This window comes from Pseudorca crassidens, chromosome 11 (genome assembly GCF_039906515.1).
Source record: "Pseudorca crassidens isolate mPseCra1 chromosome 11, mPseCra1.hap1, whole genome shotgun sequence".
Taxonomy (NCBI): domain Eukaryota; kingdom Metazoa; phylum Chordata; class Mammalia; order Artiodactyla; family Delphinidae; genus Pseudorca; species Pseudorca crassidens.
The window spans coordinates 50,623,523-50,644,383 of record NC_090306.1 but is presented as its reverse complement, the minus strand read 5'-3'; the positions used below and the strand labels follow the sequence as shown (position 1 = coordinate 50,644,383).

At 35.1% G+C, this 20,861-nt stretch overlaps 1 long non-coding RNA gene across 1 annotated transcript in view; it reads left to right on the top strand.

The window, feature by feature from the left end:
- Nucleotides 1-20,861, top strand: part of LOC137202135 (uncharacterized) — a 145,755-nt gene that overhangs the window by 39,884 nt on the left and 85,010 nt on the right. Inside the window, exon 2 of the long non-coding RNA XR_010932465.1 lies at nucleotides 1,999-2,190. This is a non-coding gene — a long non-coding RNA (uncharacterized lncRNA). The remainder of the gene's footprint in view (nucleotides 1-1,998; nucleotides 2,191-20,861) is intronic.

Below are 20,861 nucleotides of genomic sequence, written 5' to 3'. Positions count from 1 at the left end.
AATGTGATATAGTAGTTTCTGGAGTCAGAATCCTAGTTCTAACATTTACAGGTTGTGGAATCTTAGTCACTTCGCGTTGTCTCTGCCTCAGTTTCCTCATCTGTAAAATGTGGGTAGTAACAATGGTGATTAAATCAGTCAATGCATGTCTCACGATAAATGGTCAGTTAGTGTTAGCTATTATTGTTACTAATATTATTGATTCTATTATTATGATTACATAAGGTATGAAATGGAAAATAATATATTGAAAAGGAATTGGAACAATTCTCTATAAATTTTGCACACCAGGAGTAACTTTTAGAACCACATAGCTCTCACTTTTTAACATTTGTATTCAACAATTTCAAGTTCATTATCATAATAATAGCACAAAAGTAAGTGTGTAAATATATTCTTTCAATTGTGAATCTCCTTGTTCCTTGATCATGTAGAATTCTATTTGAATGCTGTGAACTATAAAATATTGTGCAAAGGTTAGTGTTACTATTTTTTTTAACATCTTTATTGGACTATAATTGCTTTACAATGGTGTGTTAGTTTCTGCTTTATAACAAAGTGAATCAGCTATACATATGCATATATCCCCATATCTCCTCCATCTTGCGTCTCCCTCCCACCCTCCCTGTCCCACCCTTCTAGTTGGTCACAAAGCACCGAGCCCATCTCCCTGTGCTATGAGGCTGCTTCCCACTAGCTATCTATTTTACATTTGGTAGTATATATAAGTCCATGCCACTCTCTCACTTAGACCCAGCAGTCCCACTACTGGGCATATACCCTGAGAAAACCATAATTCAAAAGGAGCCACGTACCACAATGTTCATTGCAGCTCTATTTACAATAGCCAGGACATGAAAGCAACCTAAGTGTCCATCAACAGATGGATGGATAAAGATGTGGCACACATATACAATGGAATATTACTCAGCCATAAAAAGAAACGAAATTGAGTTATTTGTAGTGAGGTGGATGGACCTAGATTCTGTCATACAGAGTGAGGTAAGTCAGAAAGAGAAAAACAAATACCGTATGCTAACACATATACATGGAATCTAAAAAAAAAAAAAGGTTCTGAAGAACCTAGGGGCAGGACGGAAATAAAGACGCAGACGTAGAGAATGGACTTGAGGACACGGGGAGGGGGAAGGGTAAGCTGGGATGAAGGTTAGTGTTACTATTAATTTGAGTCTAGTCATTGGTTTCAGTGTAAAATGATTAAAATCTATTAAGAACTAGTTATCTTCTATAGCACATCATTTGAGTAGAGCAAAGAGGAGTAAATGGTACTGAAACTACTGCAATGTGATAATCACTGAGCCTGGACTGGTTCAACATCTTGATGTTTCGATTTCTTGATAAATCAGTCTCTAAGGTTCAGTTCATTCAGTGTGAGGCTACTTACCTGTTCAAAATACATCACTTTTGTCTCCAGTTTTCATATTGGCTTCCTGTCAGGGTTTGCATTGATTTTAAAGTTTTATTGTTGACATTTAAAGCACTTACTAGCCTGATACCGTCTCATATTAATGATTTGCTTATCCCCATGGGACAAGGAAAAAATTTTGAGATCTTCTGCTAGCTGGATGTCAGTCTTAAATGTCACCTTGAGATTCAGAGTGCAAAGCCTTTTTGTGTTTTACTCATGTTCTTCTCGAGATCAGATAAGATGTTAGAAAGAAAATAACATATCTTTTCTAAAGGTCAGTGGGGCATCATGGAAAAATATATCGAGAACTTGATTTATCAAATTAGTGTATATTTTCAGATTTGTGACAGATCAAATTCCCCAGAAATGTTACAATAAAAAATTATATCTATGAAATGGAAATTATTGAAATATTCTTATTATTTAAACTTGGGAAACAAATGCTGTGTTCCTGAGTGAAAGAGTATTTTACTTGTTCTTATCTATGACAGTAAAAATTGTAATTTTATTTTTAAAGTTAGTCTCTTAAGGTACAATTTTTTTTTTTTTTTTTTTTTTTTTTTTTGCAGTATGCAGGCCTCTCACTGCTGTGGCCTCTCCCATTGCGGAGCACAGGCTCCGGAAGCGCAGGCTCAGCGGCCATGGCTCATGGGCCCAGCCGCTCCGCGGCATGTGGGATCCTCCCAGTCCAGGGCACAAACCCGCATGCCCTGCATCGGCAGGCGGACTCTCAAGCACTGTGCCACCAGGGAAGCCCTAAGGTACAATTTTTTAATATTCTAAGATATTTGTGATAAATTTTATAAATGGAAAACTTAAATCTTTTATAATCAACTATAAATAGATCTTTTGGATTTAATGTTTAATTATGAAGACTAGGTTATGCTGTGTGTTTGTGTTAGATAGCTTTGGTTAATTATTAATGCCAAGACTACTCTAATTTTGGGTGTAGAAAATAACTGTTACATGTGAATATAAAGTGTTAAAATATAGAAAATTAACTGTGTATGACTGCATATAGTCATATAGTATATAAAAACATATAGCATTAATTCATGCTCTAGGCAAACCAATTTTTATGTCCTAGTTTAGGCTCTAGAAGAAATCTCCTCTATCACTTACCTACCTACTTATCTACCTATTAGCTTGTTTTGTATCTTGGTCCAGTGCCTTGTCTGTCGTTTGCCATGTTGACATTTGATACTTGATAACGTACTATACATCTAACCCTCTCTGCACATAAGGTAGAGTACAGAAAGTATTTTGAAAATTGAGTGCTAGATAAATGTGACATATCAACATAATTTCACCATTTTTACTCCTACGAAGGAACTCTTTGCCTATGAAAGCAACCTGACTTCAGAAGGTCTCCTTCCTACTTTGCCCTCTCTCTCACATCCTGTCTTTCTTCCTGTAGCTTCCTGTAGTGTAATGTAATTCCTTCTGGTAGACATGGCAAAAGAAAAACTTTGAAAGACTTTAATATAGTGAAAATAAAACAGAATATCCCTCCTAGGACATTTTAAGTGAGGTCCTTTGTGGCTAGCTCAAATTAAAACATGTAAGGTGAAAGACAAAGTGTGTATTTATGGTTAAAAGATCTTCGTAAACTGTATGTAACCAAAAGCCCCCAAATATATACTTTTTATTATTTGAAATTCAATTTCTATTTTCTCATAATATGAATGACTTGATTTATAAAACAACTGGTTAGCCAATTTTTAACACAATTCATGGTATAATTTTCTTACGTTTGCAGGTAAGTTTTATAGTATATGAGGAAAATATGTTTAACATATCTGACACTTTGGAATCCATTATCACTGAGAGATTTACTATGAACCACTACATGACATAATATGTAAAATACAAATGTTTCATATTGTTGATGCTGATTTAATGATGATATTGACAGTTTTGTGACTAAATCCCTAAGCAGAGGAAATACTGAAAATTTGATTTTTAGCAGGTTCTTTCTTTCTTTAAAATGCAACCCATGGGCTCAGCTATACAATTCAGTTTTAGAATATATTATAAATACTAATGCAATATGCAACATATTTTGGCCTTTAGCTTTCTGTAATTATTCAGTTTAGCTGCCTCAACATTCTCATTTTATCCTCCTTGGAGGACAATTTCTTTTTATATTTTCTAAAATTATTTTTATTGTGTTTGCAGTTATATTCATTAGATTATTATTTGGGGGTTAAACCATGTAAAATTGTAGATATTTGACCTACAGATACATTATCTTGAGATTTAAAAAAAAAAAAACATGTACCAAAAAGGCAGATTTTTAAAAAGCCTTTAATCCTTGACGAATGGCCAAACTTTAAATAAAAAATTATCTTCCTATATTAAAATGTATTATGTAATACATAATAAAGATAAAAGTACTTAAAACATTATCATATTAAATTAATTTATAGTACATTATTTATAATTTACAGTATAAAATTTATTCTCCATAAATATGCAATACTCCTTTTCTAAGGTTCACATTTTGACCACTTTTTCCTAGCAGCATATGACTTTGACTCTGTATTTTTTAGAACACAGATAGAAATTTAAATCTCAGACTTGAGATTTTCTGTACTTTGTAAGATCTGTACTGTTAGATTCTCCAAGAAGAAGCAGACTTCCTTGTTTCGCATCTTAATTTCTGACCTACAATTAGAGCTTATGTGTTTTCTGTTAATATAATAAATACGATTAGATCCCAAAACTCTTCAGTAATAATTTCTTATGAAACTCAAGTTTCTTGGGAATTATCTAGATATATGGCTTCCCCTGGGAAACTCCTTCAGGCTTCCATAACTGCACCTAATCAATTTTCAGGTCTTCCATAACTATGAACCAAATTAGGGGCAATTGGCTTTTTCTGAGGTATGGTTGCAGTCATCAGATTGGGTCTTATACATTTAGGTGTTAAGAACCTTAAATCTATTTGGTTCTTAAATAGGTACTCTAGACAGAAACAAATAATAAGCTTATTATAAAAATAAATGTAAAACTTGTTTTACTAAAGATTTGGGTTAAACTGCAGACCTATTTATTGCTATTTGTAAAGCAAAGTATACAACTCTGAGGACAGTTTATCAGCTCAGAAACCAGTAAGGTTACACTCTTGACATGTAAGAGTGGGAGGGGCTACTTTTGTTAATTTCATGTTGATTTTGTCTTGTTTTTATTTCCAATTTTGTTTTTATTGGTGCCTGTGCTAATTGAAATGACTGTCATCGCTTGCCCTAATAATCATACCCATTATTCCTCTCTCCATACTCCGAAGTCCAGTTACTAATATTATAGGCTTTGTCCTTGACACTCACATTCTCCTGGAAGATGGGAAAAGGCAAGCTTGTCTGTGGTCTATAATCATGTTTCTGCTCCCCTGCTCTGTCCCCCACCTTCAGCCTCACTTTCACCCCCAGGTTTCTGCACTGTTGATTTCAATGTTAGAGGATAGTTTTCTGGGGTTTTTTTTTTTTTGCTCATTTGGTGGACACTGAAGAAAAAGTTCTGACTTGGTTTTTTTTAAGACTCTGAAAAAGTAGATTTTTACATTGACAAACAAATTAAAATATTCTAAGAACTAGTGTGGAGGGAATGTGAATTACTCCACCCTGTAGGACAAATCACCCTGTAGGATAATAAACTTTTCTTTGCCTCCTTATCTCATGTCTTCCTCTCCTTTTTTTTGTGTGTCAGTCACCAATACGTCTGTTTGGGCTGCTGTAATAAAATTTCATAGACTGGGTGGCTTAAGCAACAGACATTTATTTTTCATGTTCTGGAGGCTGGGAAGTCCAAGATCAAGGAGGCAGCAGATTTGGTAGATTTTGTGTCTGGTGACAGTCCACTTCCTGGATCATGGGTGGCTATCTTCTCACTGTGTTCTCACATGGGAGAAGGGGGGAGAGGGCTCTCTGGGACTCTTTTATAAGAGCACTAATCTCATTCATGAAGGATCCACTTAATCACCTCCCAAAGGCCCCATCTCATAATACCATCATTTGGTTAGGATTTCAACAGATACATTTTGAGGGAGATATAAGCATTCAGTCCATTACACCAATTAAATTTAAAGTCATTGACTTTTTAAATTTTATTTTAGTTATTTATTTATTTTTGGCTGCGTTGTGTCTTTGTTGCTGCACGGGTTTTCTCTAGTTGCAGCAACAGGGGGCTACTCTTCATTGTGGTGCGTGGGTTTCTCATCACGGTGGCTTCTCTTGTTGCGGAGCACTGGCTCTAGGCTCACGGGCTTCAGTAGTTGTGGTGCACAGGCTCAGTAGTTGTGGCTTGCAGGTTCTAGAGCACAGGCTCAGTAGTTGTGGTGCACGGGCTTAGTTGCTCCATGACATGGGGGATCTTCCCAGACCATGGATCGAATCCATGTCCCCTGCATTGGCAGGCGGATTCTTAACCACTGCACCACCAGGGAAGTCCCAAAATCATTGACTTTTATTCAGCTGCAAGACTAGTGAGTCTTCAGAACTGGACATATGTTGTTTCAAAGAATCTGGTCTAAATCTTACTGAGCGTATAGGATTATATGAGCGGTAAAAACTGAGGAAAACAAAGGAAGAAGTAACTAAATCAATTTGGAGAACTGGGGAGTAATCAAAAAGGTACATTTCAGCTGAACTTTGAAAAGTAAGTCATATTTTGCCACGTGGAGTGGAGGAGTAGGGAAGTGGTTTCTAGGAGAGGGGATGCCACATGTGCAAAGGCACAGAAGCACGAAAGATCATGGCCCATTAGGGAACAAAAGGCATGGTGTTGGAGAGGCTGATGATGAAAGAATCGGGAATTAGAGGTGGAACCATTTTGGGTCATATGTGCTTTGTTTAATTTCTATCTTGAGGAGCTTTTGGTTTTCTGACTGACCATGAGTCTCATTTTCACATCAATGGGATTTGTGGCCTATCTTGATATACGAATGTTATGGAAGTGAGAATATTGCTGTGTACAGACCACTATGAAAACTAATTACCATATTACTACTTGTAACTCTATGGGTGGAGGAGGTAATGCTTGGATATCACTTAAACGTCCCAAATTAGGGAAGTTGTGAAGTTAATCATGGTACATTCATGAAACAGAATATTACGAAATAATCTTAAAACAATGATTGTGACATTGAGAAGAATGGCAATAGCATATTGTACTGCTCAGTCACATAACTTATAAAGGGTAAATCATGGTTCAAAATTTAGTTCTTTTAATACCTAGTCCATTTCTGCCCTACTAAACCATAAATATGAAATTTATACTTTAGTCGAATGTTTTTATTCGTTTGTTCCACATTCATTAAATCACTGTTTACTCATGTTTTTCTATTGAATTATGGCATCTTTACGTATAGGATACAGATATTAAAATATAGTAGCAAAAGATATGCTGAATATTGGTAGAATGGCATTATTAAACCTGTTTGAAATCTTATTGGTGCCACCAGGATTTTTTTTTCCTTCTAATTATCTTTCCGTTAGAGAATTCAGCATTTTGCACATGAGAGCTAAACAAGGAGAAGTCACCAAGCTTATTAAAATGAAAGATCCAAAGGACATTAGTAATCTAAGAAAAGACAACCTATGTTTAATTACTTATAAGAAATGCAAAATTTATATCCAACTCCCGAACAAAAGTAATTTGATGCAGGAATTCGCAAAAAAAAAAAATAAGCACTGTTAATCTACATGTAATTTATGTAAATCTGGAACTGCATTAGACTAATATGCCTTTGTAATTTTGTGAGGGTTAATGAAAATTAAAAAGGAAAAGCTTTTTTTTGTCAGTTAGTTTCCTTCTTCTGGCATAAGACTTGGTTAGAAACCTTGACAGGTGTGTTCATTCTTTTAGGTCACTGAGGAACCATTAAATGAATTACTTCTGCTGTGCACTTAACGTCACTAGAGGTTTAAATCATGAAAGCATGTTCCTGTAAGCCTGAATTATTCCCAGGGAATATTTCATAAGTATCATGATAAAATCCTTCCATTATTTTTGTTTCTTCTGGATAAGTTAATGAAGGGGCAACTTTAGAAAATAAGTGATCCTGTATTTTGTTGGTCATTTCTTTTGACCCTGGTATTCTTTAGATTTTTGTGTGTAAATTTCAAATACCTCAATGATGTTTTTCAGGAGGTCATATAGATGGCTATTTTATTCGAACAGCTCTATTGAAGTTATAACTGACATGCAATAAACTACACATATTTAGAGTGTATAGTTTGACATTTTGATGTATATGTACAACCATAAAACTAACTCCACAATCAAGAAAATGAAATATTAATCACACCCAAAGGCTTCTCAGGCCTCGTTGCAATTTATTCCTCCTGCCCTTATTTCTTTTCCCTAAGCAACCACTGATCTGTTTTCTGTTACTATTAGTTAGTTTGTATTTTCTAGAATTTTATATAATAGGAATCACACAATATGTACTCTCTTTGGTTTCTTTCCCTCAGCATAATTATTCTGAGATTTATCTATGTTTTTGTGTGTGTCAAGAATTCATTGCTTTTTATTGCTGAAAAGTATTATAGATATAGTGCAATTTATTTATCTATTTACATGTTGTTGACATTTAGGATGCTTCCAGTTTAGGCTATTAACAACTGAATAGCTATGGGCATTTGTGTACAATTCTTTGTACAGAAATACATTTCCATTTCTCTTCAGTAAATACTTGAGTGTAATAGCTGTGTCATACGGTAGATATACGTTTGAGCTTTTCATGAAGGCCTTTATATTTACTTAGTCTTTTTATGGCACAGAATACGATCTTACTTGGTGCACTTCTTTTTTTTAACATCTTTATTGGAGTATAATTGCTTTACAATGGTGCGTTAGTTTCTGCTGTATAACAAAGTGAATCAGCTATACATATATATATATCCCCATATCTCCTCCCTCTTGCATCTCCCTCCCACCCTCCCTATCCCACCTCTCTAAGTGGACACAAAGCACTGAGCTGATCTCCCTGTGCTTTGCGTCTGCTTCCCACTAGCTGTCTATTTTACATTTGGTAGTGTGTATATGTCCATGCCACTCTCTCACTTCGTCCCAGCTCACCCTTCCCCCTCCCCGTGTCCTCAAGTCCATTCTCTATGTCTGCGTCTTTACTCCTGTCCTGCCCTTAGGTTCTTCAGAACCAGTTTTTTTTTTAGATTCCATATATATGTGTTAGCTTACGGTACGTGGTACACTTCTAACAGATGTTTATTCTACTTTTTCCTGGGTGGAGCATTCAGTAAATATGAAGTGGGTTAAAATGGTTGAAACGTTGTTCAAATATCCTATAACTTTACCAATTTCTGTGACTACTTTTTCTATCAATTATTGTGAGAGGAGTATGAAATTTTATACTAAAATTATAGATATGTCTATTTCTCTTTATAGTTTTATAGTTTTTGTTTCATGTGTTTTATTCATAATTATTTAGAAGTTGTATTCTCTGTATGAACTGACTCACATATTTTCAAATACATTTTGTCTAATATTAATATATACACTCCAGATTTCTTTTGATTACTGTTAACATGTTTTCCCATTCTTTTACTTTCAAGCTAGTTGTGTCTTTATATTTAAAGCAAGATCTCTTGTAGGCAGTATGAAGTGGGGTCTTCATTTTTTTTATCCATTCTGAAAAGCTCTATGTAGTGGTGTGTTTAGACCATTTACATTTAATGTGATTATTAATAAGACTAAGTTTAATTATAATACTTTGCTATTTGTTTTCTATTTATTTTTAATTTTCTTAATTCTCATTTTCTTTTTTTTCCTTGCCTTATTTTGGATTGAGTATTGTTTATAAGTTAATTTAATCTCCTTGGTTGGATTATTAACTCTCTCAGTGGTTGCTTCAGTGTTACTGTTCACATCTTTACCTTATCACAGCCTACACTCAAGTTATATTCTTCCCCTTTAGTATGACAACCTTCAAAATTATACTTCCATTTATCACATTCTAGATTTTGTGTTATACGTGTCATACATTTCACTTCTACATATGTTATATTTCTTTTGTTCTACATTAAATTTTTAAAATCGATGTAAATCATAATTTAAAAATCTTTTATATTACCCATGTAGTTACCATTTCTGATGCTCATCATTTGTGTAGATAGAGATATTCAACTGTTGTCATTTTCTTCTGCCTGAGGGAATTTCTACTACATATTTTTTGTCCGACAGATCTGCTGGAGTTGAAGTTTGATTTTCATCTCTCTACATAAACTGTTCATTTATGTATTCCAGGTATAATAGCTGATTTATTGCTCTTTTCCATTAATTCTATTATCTGCAACATTTCTGGGCTGATTTTGATTGATTGATTTTTCTCCTCATATGGGCCACATTTTCTTGCCTTTTTGCATGCCTGGTAATTTTTTACTGGAGACAAGACATTGTGAATTTTACCTTATTGCGTAAAGATATTTTTTATAAATAACTCTTAAGCATTTTTTCTGGGATTCACCTAGCAGGAAGAGTTTAATTATTAATTTCAGATGTTGATTTTAAGCTTTGTTAAGCAGGGCCAGAATAACATTTCATACAAGCCTAACTTTTCCCACTATTGAAACAAAACCCTTCTGGGTATTCTCCCCAGTACCCCCAAATCATGAGATTTTCCACTATGGCTAATGGGAGCAGGAACTCTTCTCAGCCGTGTGAGATATCCAGAGATTGGTCTCTCAAATCTTTTCTAGTCATTCTTTTACCAGCTTCAGTAGTTCCTTCACACATATGCAGTGATGAATATTCAGCTAAAGCCTCAAAAGGCCCTTTGAAGATATTTGGAGCTCTCTCTGTCACTGTCTCTCTTTCTCAAGAATCATTCTTGAGTACTTAAGAAATTTTAAGAGAATGGATTTTAAGGCACAGAAGTATCATAAAGTAGAAATATTCTAATATAATAGTAATTTATTTCTGTACAAAAGGCCCAGAAGAAAATCATTTATTAATTTCTTTCGGTCAATATATACTACTAAATACAAACTATTACTTGATACTGTTCTAAGTATTGTGTAGATATATGAGGTGATATTTTAGCTTAAATAGCTACAATATGATATAAATGCACAAAAGCAGTGGAAATGTTTCACTCTAGGAAATTACGGGAAACTGTATTACCTCAGAACACACACACAGATACACGCTTTTCAATCAAGCTTATATTTACATCCTGGCTTTTCCATTTACTAGTGACAATACATAAAAATCAATTAGCGAATACTTTGCCTTGACATCTTATATTCCAGTGGTAAACAGTGAATTAATGAACTAGAAATATATAATATACCATATATTTTAAAGCTCTATGAAAAAATAAAACTGGGTAAGAAGGATAGGGAGTAAGGAAGGTTAAAGTATGTGGTAGGTGCTTTTTTTACAGTTTCCAGAGAAGACCTTGTGATAATTATGTCATTTGAGCAGTGTCTAACGGAGGTAAGGAAGTGAGTCAGTTAGATATTTGGGTGAAAGGAGTTCAGGAGAAGGAAACAGCAAGTAAAATACTCTGAGATAATGGCAAGTTTGATGTATTTGAGATAAAGGAAGAGTCCCATATGGTAAAGGAGGAAGAGAATAGGCAATAAAGTGAGAAAGTCATCTAAGACGTTATAGGCCATTTTAAGGACTCTATAACTGTGCTGAATGTTGGGCAGGTGTTTTTGGTAGATATTGAAACTATAGGGATGAATAAGACTTACGTATTTCCTAATGTCAGAGGATTTAAAACCAATCAAAGAACTCAGTAAATCCTCCATCTCCAGATGTTACTTAAAAGATTCAGAGATGATAAGTAAATTTAAAGTAAATTATTTAAGTAAATTTAGTAATTCCATATACCTACTAAGAACAAAACTTATATTTGAATTCATCATTTTAATCAAGAAACCCTATTATGTTGAGTTATTTCACTCCAAACACAGGTCACATTCATGGATAATTACCTATTTTCTATCATTCCTCAATTCTTGTCAGCCATAGTTGTCTTCCTTTATTATCCAAAATAAGATTGCATCCCCCAAAACCTGCCTAATCCAAATTGATGCACCTATTTGCAGATCTTGGACTATATATTAAGTCCTAATAATTGTAGAATATGGAACAGAATCTAGAGATAATCTGAAAAAGATTCAGGTATATTGAGTTTAGTGTGTGGGGTAGCACACAAACCACTGGATCATGTATCTTTCAGAATCTTTTCTGTTGTAAACCTAAATCTGGGCTTTTGAATATAAAGCCAAGAATTTTTTTCATTATTTCTCAAACTCATTAAAAGAATGAAAGATACTGAGAAGATATATTTTAATCTTCAAGTTCCTTACAACTGATAGCAGATAATATTGGGTCCATGGTGGGAAATATTTCTTCCAGAAATATTTCTTCAAGTGCATCAATTATAGTCACATTTTGTGGGATGAATTGGAAGATTGGGATTGACATATATACACTAATATGTATAAGATAGATAACTAATAAAGAAAAATTATAGTCACGTTTCTTTTCTACCGGAGGTGCCTCTTACCTATAGGAGCTTTGGCATATGGTAGGATAGAAACAATACTTGTGCAACAAAAGCACATTCTATTGGACAACTTGATTGGGAGTGTTACATTTGTAAGCACTCTTCACACAAAATTTGCCAGGGAATAATGAATAATCTGTCTTACAGTCTTACAGTGACATACAGTACTACTGGGTCACACAGTTTCTTGAAGTCCCAGAATGCCTTTCACCTCAGAGTTACCAGGGAGAGACAATGAATCTTCCAATCTTTGAGTCCTTTGTTCCTGGCCATGCACTGTGCTCTTACACCTCTTCTGGATTTGGCCACTTCAAATCTCTCTCAGCTATTCCACAAATTACTTCTGTCATATCTTCTTCTAGTTGTATTTTTCCTGGATAATCAATGAAGTGAATGTTCTCCTTTCCCATTTCTCTTCAGGGTCATAAATATTCACAGACTCATTTTCTTTAGGGATCCAAACACTTCTAGCTTCACTTTACAATTTCTTTGTCCCCCACCCCGGGTCATCACTGCTCCTACCTACAGCCCAGGTGGAAGGAAACATGCCTCTCAGAACACAAAATGTGTGTGCCTGGTGCCCGTTTCCATGCACATGGCATGGGGTAGGGTTAGAGATAGGCCAAGGGAACAACACCCTTTTCTTCATTTTTAGTTAATTTCTTACAAAGCTTGTAACTAGAGCTTCCATAATGGCCAAATTGTTTCTTGGTCTTAAAATTTGGGCATTTATTTGTAGACATTATTTTTCTTCAAAAATTAACAGAAGACTATCATTTTTTCTTCTAGAATAAGCAACTCTTTTTACATGTAAATTACTAATATGCAAAATGAACATCCTACAGTAAAGTTTATGCTTCTAAACTATTTTCATTTCAAGTATAGTTTTATCAAAAAGAGGAATATGTATTTTCTGGAATACTACCAGTTATGTTTTATATGAAAACTTATAAAATTTTCTGGACAAGTCTCACTACTGAGCTGTATTAAATTGTAATAAAATGACATATGTGGCAGTTACAGTGTATTATTAGTTCTTTCTCCATGCTCCAATTCTATGATATTAGAAAGAATATCATGGTAAAAATTGAAGTCTAATTTATGTGGAAACTTGGTACATCAAATTCAATTCTATTTGCAGATATTTACCCTCAACCAGCATGAAACAGAAGAACTTCTTTCCTTTGTTTTAATGTGTCATAGTGAAAAAACGACAAAAGTCCCCAAGGAAAATGAAAATGAAGAGCAAGTCATGATTCTTGATCTTTTCTGTAGAACCAAGGATGTTAAATGTATGTTGAGAGGAGCAGTAATTTCATTGAGTTTGTTGCATCTTGAAGCATTCCTAAAAACTGATAAAATGTCCAACTGCCACTGATTTAGTGTAGTTACTACTACACTAAATTAGCAAAATAATTATCAAGTGCCCGGCAACGTGCTAAATCTGTCCATTTAATCCTCATCGAATCTTCATCTATTTTGTCGGTGATGACACTCAGGCTTTCAGAGGTTATATAATTTTCCGAGGGTCACATAGCTTGCAAGCAGTGGAGCCAGGAGTTGAATCATACCTCTCCAACTCCAAGTTAAACACTCTTTCCCCCAAGCACAGACTCTCATTCATTGTAGACACTTAATATCATTGCACTGAATAACTAACTGACTCCTGTCTACATATGTCTTTCTGCAGTGTGATATTGATGAAGAGCATAAATTATAAATATTCGTTGATTTCTCCCTTTTCCTCACTGACAACTCCCTATGTTTCTTACAATCTATTCTCCACACAGAATTTAAGTGATTTTAAAAATCTATGTTAGATAACATCACTTTCCTGTTTTAAACCCTCCAACTCCTTCTTGTTTTTTTTTACAGAATAGTAAAATAAAATAATGATCTCCAAAACTATATATCTTCAGATCTCAGATATTATTGCAGCCCCTTTCCCTCCTCTTCTCATTTCATGCTCACTCTACTTCAGCCTTACTAGCCTCCTTTTTGTAATAACTCTGAAGATACTAAGTTCATTTTTTAAGGTTCTTTGTTCCTGCTATCCGTTATGCTGGAATATTCTTTTGAAATATTCGTTGGAACTTCCCAAGGGTGTTGCAGGATTGACGATAAATAAAATAAATACTGTCATTTGAGGGAGAGAAAATATAATATGCAAAGTCATTCATAAAAAAGCAAAAATAAACAGAATACCTTGGGTGGGTATCCTGGGAGGCAAGGAGCTTTGTGAGATGAGAAAGTAGATTGGTGTATGTGAGCACATGAGAAGATGGATGCAGCATGGGCTGGACCATGAAGACTAGATGTTGTGTCCATTTTTATATTTTAGTATAGTTTAAGATGACTGCAGTGTTAAGACAGAATACACAGCACGCGAGACCTAAAGCCTAGGGGTGTGTAAGAGATGGGTGCGTTATTTCAGGTGGTCAATAAGAGAGTGTTGGCGCAAAGGTCACACCAGTGAGAATGGCAAGTGGAGAATAGATAGATGAGATCTTTTTGAGATTTGAGGTTTGGTGACCAATTTGATATGGTCTGTGATAGATCAAGGGCGATTTAGAATATTTAGGGCAATGCATTGGCATTTGTGTTAAAAAAAATTTGTTAAAGGTGTTCAGAAATACTTTTGACTGGGTTGATTTCATAGGAGGAATCCTTTCTATTGGATCCTAAAGGACAGGTAGACTTCTAAAGTCAGACATGGAAAGGAGCAGGCCCTTCAAGGACCAGGGTTCTTTTCAGCCTTACGTTTCAGTTTCTCTAAATTACATGAGAGAAAATTTGCCTTAGTTTCAGCATCAAGAAGCAAGAATCTAAGACAGCTTCCAGAGGTTAAAATATTTTTTCTGACACTTCAAGAACCAAAGACAACATGTCTTTGAGTCATTTTAGTTATAAATGCAAAAATCAGAACACTATTCCACCTATCTGGAGAAAAACATCCCTATAAAGTAAGATGGAAACATATAAATTTCATCTTTCATGTCTTACAGACTAAATTTATACTTATCAATGTAAGTATTATACATTTATGCACTTTAATCATCTTTTTAAAAATATTTTATGGAGTAAGCAAAAATCAATCATATATTTATAAAAAAGCCAAAGCAACTCTGGGATGCTTGTTGCATGCATATGGCATCTGAGGGTTATTTCTTATAGTCTTAATAGGTTTTTATGCTTATAGTAACTTGATACTCAATTTTCTTTTTCATTTTTGGTTTCAAAAAGAGACAACTAAATGACTTTTACCTATGAAGTCTTTGATATTTAAAATGTTTAATGTCAATCATTAAAAGAATAAGGTGGTGGTTTGGCACAGATTTATAAAGAGATGTTTGTGACTTTTTTGAATTTTTAAAAAAATTTTTTATTATTATTTTTTGACTGTGTTGGGTCTTCATTTTTGTGCGTGGGCTTTTCTGTAGTTGCGGCAAGTGGAGGATACTCTTCGTTGAAGTGCACAGGCTTCTCATTGCAGTGGCTTCTCTTGTTGTGGAGCAAGGGCTCTAGGCGTGCGAGCTTCAGTACTTGCGGCTCACGGGCTCAGTAGTTGTGGCTCGCGTGCTGTAGAGCGCAGGCTCAGTAATTGTGGCGCACAGGCTTAGTTGCTCCACAGCATGTGGGATCTTCCCGGACCAGGGCTCGAACCTGTGTCCCCCGCATTGGCAGGCGGATTCTTAACCACTGTGCCACCAGTGAAGCCCGAATTTTTTTTTAAGTTACATAAAATGTTTATCTACATCACTCTTCCATTTCTTGTTCTTGGTATTTTTATATCCCATGATTACTATGTAGTAATGCTTATTCTAACGTATATCCTTTATGAAATATAAGCTTACATGTCGGTCTTATGAGAACTAGTAGATTTTTTTTTCAGGAAATGTATTATTTCTGAAACATATAAATCTATAATATCACTCTTCTCATTGGTAGGTAGACTTCCTAGAGAGTAAGTACAGGTATAGGGGTTCAAATTCATGTACAACTTAGAAGGCCTATTTATAGGCTGATGCGAGGTGCCTTTGGGAAGGGAATTGGTCTATTTCTCCTAAGTTTAATGCTAAGTTCATTTCATAAAGCAGCATGAATAAGCCCTCAACTCTTAATGAAATAAACGTGCACGTTGAGGAAGCGTCAGCTCATTTGTCACTTTTAGCAAACTTGAACACTTGGAGGGTTGAAAATATTTCTATGTCCCAGTCTTAGATGCATTATAAAACTGGTCTTCAGAATGAAGTTAATGGAACATGATTCACCCTGTTGGGTTATCAACATGCAGATTCCTGGGTTCGCTCCAGGTCTTTTGATTCAAATGTCAGTGAGTGGGGGCCCTGGAATTTGCATTTTGAGTAAGCTCCCCAGGTGCTTCATGGGCCTTCTGAAGAAAGAGATTTGACACACTTCTCAGGTTTATTTGCCTTCTAAAATAACATTTGAGCTTAAATGTGAAAAATCGATGGGGATTTGGATGAAAATCTTGGGAAATTACACTATATATGGTATCTTGGGTATTTAGGAACTGGGAACTTACATCTATGGAATGTCTACGTACTGGATGCTTTGTACATGTCATTGAATATAACCCTAACCACAATCTTTTGGAGATAGGTATTATCATATCAGCTTTATGGATGAGAGAACAGGCTCAAAGATGTTAAATAACTTTACCAGAGTTACACAGGTAATGACTGGAAAATAAACAAATTAAATCTAGTTACATCAAAGTTTCCACTATGTGGGAAGTCCAGCTGCTGGCTTGGATGGGGCAGAAGATGGAACAGAGAAAGCAATACTTTTTTGAAACAAACTCATGCTATATAGTAAGATTTGCTCTATAGGTTAATAAACAAAATGATAAGGAAGAAATTCTTACATCAGCTTCACAGGTGAGACACAAAGAGGTTAGGTAACTTGTTGATAAACACATTTATTCATACATTTATTTATTTATATATTAAATGGTTACAAGGGATTAGATATGAGGTGGAAAAAAGTATGCCTTGGGTCTGCCCCCATGGAGTTCACAGACTAGTTTAAGAGACAAAGAGATAAATTGACTTATACTATAATTTGTGATAAATTCTACAAGAAAAAAAAATAACAGGAGAAATGTAATTTAAATTTGGGACTCAAAGAGGGCTTATCCAGAGAAGTGACATTTGAGCTAAGATATAAAGTATGAGGAAGATTAGCAAAGTCAAGAGTGAGAGGAAAAGCATTCCAGGTAGAGGGAATACCATGAGAAAGTCTATGAGGCAGAAAAGAATTGGTCCTTTAGGAACTGAAAGAAGGACAGTGTGGCCAGCCTAGAGGACAAGGTGTGAGTAGTACAATATGATGCTGGAATCAGTGACCAGATCACTGAGTCCTTTGATGGTAAAATAAAAGATTTGGGGCAATTTTTCACTGTTAAAACAGATGGAAAAAGAGAGTACAATTTACATTTTAAAAGATTATTCTGAGTGTTGTGTACATAGGCCAGCTTGGTTATGGAGTAGTTCAAATGAGAAAGGTTGGATAAGACCAACTGAGAGTGGCAACAGAGATGTAGAAATGGAGAGTACTTTAAAAAAATACATGTGAATTTAGAATCATCTGAGCTTCATACTGGATGAGCGAGGACATCAGGACAAAGCTTATGTTGAAAATGATTCCTAATGAATCATATGAAAATATATACATGTGGTCTTTTTGAGCACAAAGATGGTATTTTAATCCATGGCCATCAAGGAGCTCCCATAAGGAGACAGTGTAGAATGAGAAACAAAGTTAAGCAGGAAAGGAGTGAGGAAGTGAGACTGAGCTGGAGAAGCCAGAGGAATAGAAATTAGAACAGTGATGGTGTCATGGAAACAAAGAACAGCGAGAATTTCCAGGATGGGATGAGCAGTTTTGTCGTGGGTTTCAGAGAGGGCTGACAAGATGAGGAGTGAAGTGCTCTCCATATGGTCCAACCCAATGGACAGTTTTCAGGCCTATTCTCCTTCTGAAAATCTTGGCAGTAAAAGTGTATAGGGAATCGGGTAAAATTTGGAGATTGGGAATTGGGGAAGACACTTTTAGACAGAACATAGTAGAGCCTATTCAAATAATAATGGGAAGGGTACAGAAAGTGGGAGGATTGATGATCTGGAAAAATAACAGGTAAAGGAAAAAGAAATATTTTTGAGAAGATAGGAACATGTGGAGGACCTATGACAGAAGAAGGGATACTTTTTCTCTTTTGCAATTTTTAAAAATAATTTTATTGAAGTATAGTTAACTTACAATGTTGTGTTAATTTCTGATGTACAGCAAAGTGATTCAGTTATACACACACACACACACATACATATATATATATAAAATCTTTTTCATTTCCTTTTCTATTATGCTTTGTTACCTGCGCTCTACCATAGGACCTCGCTGTTTACCCATCCTATGTGTAATAGTTTACATCTGCTAATCCCAAACTCCCAGTCCTTCCCTTTCCCACCCACCCTCCCCCTTGGGAACCACAAGTCTGTTCTCTGTATCTGTGAGTCTGCTTCTGTTTCGTAGATATGTTCATTTGTGTCGTATTTTGGATTCCACATATAAGTGATATCATATGGTATTTGTCTTTCTCTTTCTGACTTACTTCACTTAGTATGATAATCTCTAGTTGCATCCATGTTGCTGCAAATGGCATTATTTCGTTCCTTTTTATAGCTGAGTAGTATTCCATTGTATATATGTACCACAACTTCTTTATCCATTCCTCTGTCGATGGACATTTAGGTGGTTTCCACGTCTTGGCTACTTGTGAATAGTGCTGCTATGAACATAGAGGTGCATGCATCTTTTTGAATTATAGCTTTGTCCAGGTATATGCCTAGGAGTTTGATTGCTGGATAATATGGCAACTCTATTTTTAGTTTTTTGAGGAACCTCCATACTGTCTTCCATAGTGGCTGCACCAATTTCATTCCCACCAACAGTGTAGGAGGGTTCCCTTTTCTCTGCACCCTCTTTGCATTTTTTATTTGTAGACTTTTTAGTGATGGCCATTCTGACCAGTGTGAGGTGGTACCTCATTGTAGTTTTGATTTGCATTTCTCTAATAATTAGTGATGATGAGCATCTTTTCTTGTGCCTATTGGCCATCTGTATGTCTTCTTTGGAGAAATGTCTATTTAGATCTTCTGCCCATTTTTCAGTTGGGTTATTTGTTTTTTTGTTGTTAAGTTGTATGAGCTGTTTGTATGTCTGAGAAATTAAGCCCTTGTCGATCGCATCATTTGCAAATATTGTCTCCCATTCTGTGGGTTGTCTTTTCATTTTGTTTATGGTTTCCTCTGCTGTGTAAAACATTTTAAGTTTGATTAGGTCCCATTTGTTTATTTTGTTTTTATTTCTACTGCTTTGGAGACTGACCTAAGAAAACATTTGTATGATTTATGTCAGAGAATGTTCTGCTATGTTCTCTTCTAGGAGTTTTATGGTGTCATGTCTCATAGTTAAGTCTTTAAGCCATTTTGAGTTTATTTTTGTTTATGGTATGAGGGTGTGTTCTAACTTCATTGATTTGCATGCGGCTGTCCAATTTTCCCAATACTACTTGCTGAAGAGACTTTTTCCCCATTGTATATTGCCTCCTTTGTCAAAGATAGTTGACCATACGTGTGTGGGTTTATTTCTGGGCTCTCTGTTCTGTTCCATTGATCCATATTTCTATTTATGTGCCAGTACCACACTGTTTTGATTACTGTAGGTTTGTATTATTGACTGAAATCTAGGAGGATTATTCCTCCTGCTTTGTTCTTTTTCCTCAGGATTGCTTTGGAAATTCTGAGTCTTTTATGGTTCCATGTAAATTTTATGATTATTTGTTTTAACACTTTTTCATTTTTAATGAGAGAGAATGATAAATGATGATGATGATAGCTAACACTACTTTTTTGCTGTATGCTGTACCCTTCTCTGATGTATATATACATGTGTGTATGTTATTATATGATACAAATACATTATGTTATATTTATATATATTAATTAAATTAATATAATGTATGAATCTTTCTAATAACCTTATAAGATTGGTATTATCATCATTTCATACATGGGACACAAAAAGTATAAGCACTTTGCCCAGGTTCCACAGCTAGTAAATGATGAAATGGGATTTGACCCAGAGCCTAAGCTCAAAACTGCAGACCTATACATAGAGAACCCTAAAGATGCTACCAGAAAACTACTAGAGCTAATCAATGAATTTGGTAAAGTGGCAGGATACAAAATTAATGCACAGAAATCTCTGGCATTCCTATATACTAATGATGAAAAATCTGAAAGTGAAATCAAGAAAACACTCCCATTTACCATTGCAACAAAAAGAATAAAATATCTAGGAATAAACCTACCTAAGGAAACAAAAGATCTGTATGCAGAAAATTATAAGACACTGATGAAAGAAATTAAAGATGATACAAATAGATGGAGAGATATACCATGTTCTTGGATTGGAAGAATCAACATTGTGAAAATGACTCTACTACCCAAAGCAATCTATAGATTCAATGCAATCCCTATCAAACTACCACTGGCATTTTTCACAGAACTAGAACAAAAAATTTTGCAATTTGTATGGAAACACAAAAGACCCCGAATAGCCAAAGCAATCTTGAGAAAGAAAGAAGGAACTGGAGGAATCAGGCTCCCTGACTTCAGACTATACTACAAAGCTACAGTTATCAAGACGGTATGGTACTGGCACAAAAACAGAAAGATAGATCAATGGAACAGGATAGAAAGCCCAGAGATAAACCCACGCACATATGGTCACCTTATCTTTGACAAAGGAGGCAGAAATGTACAGTGGAGAAAGGACAGCCTATTCAATAAGTGGTGCTGGGAAAAC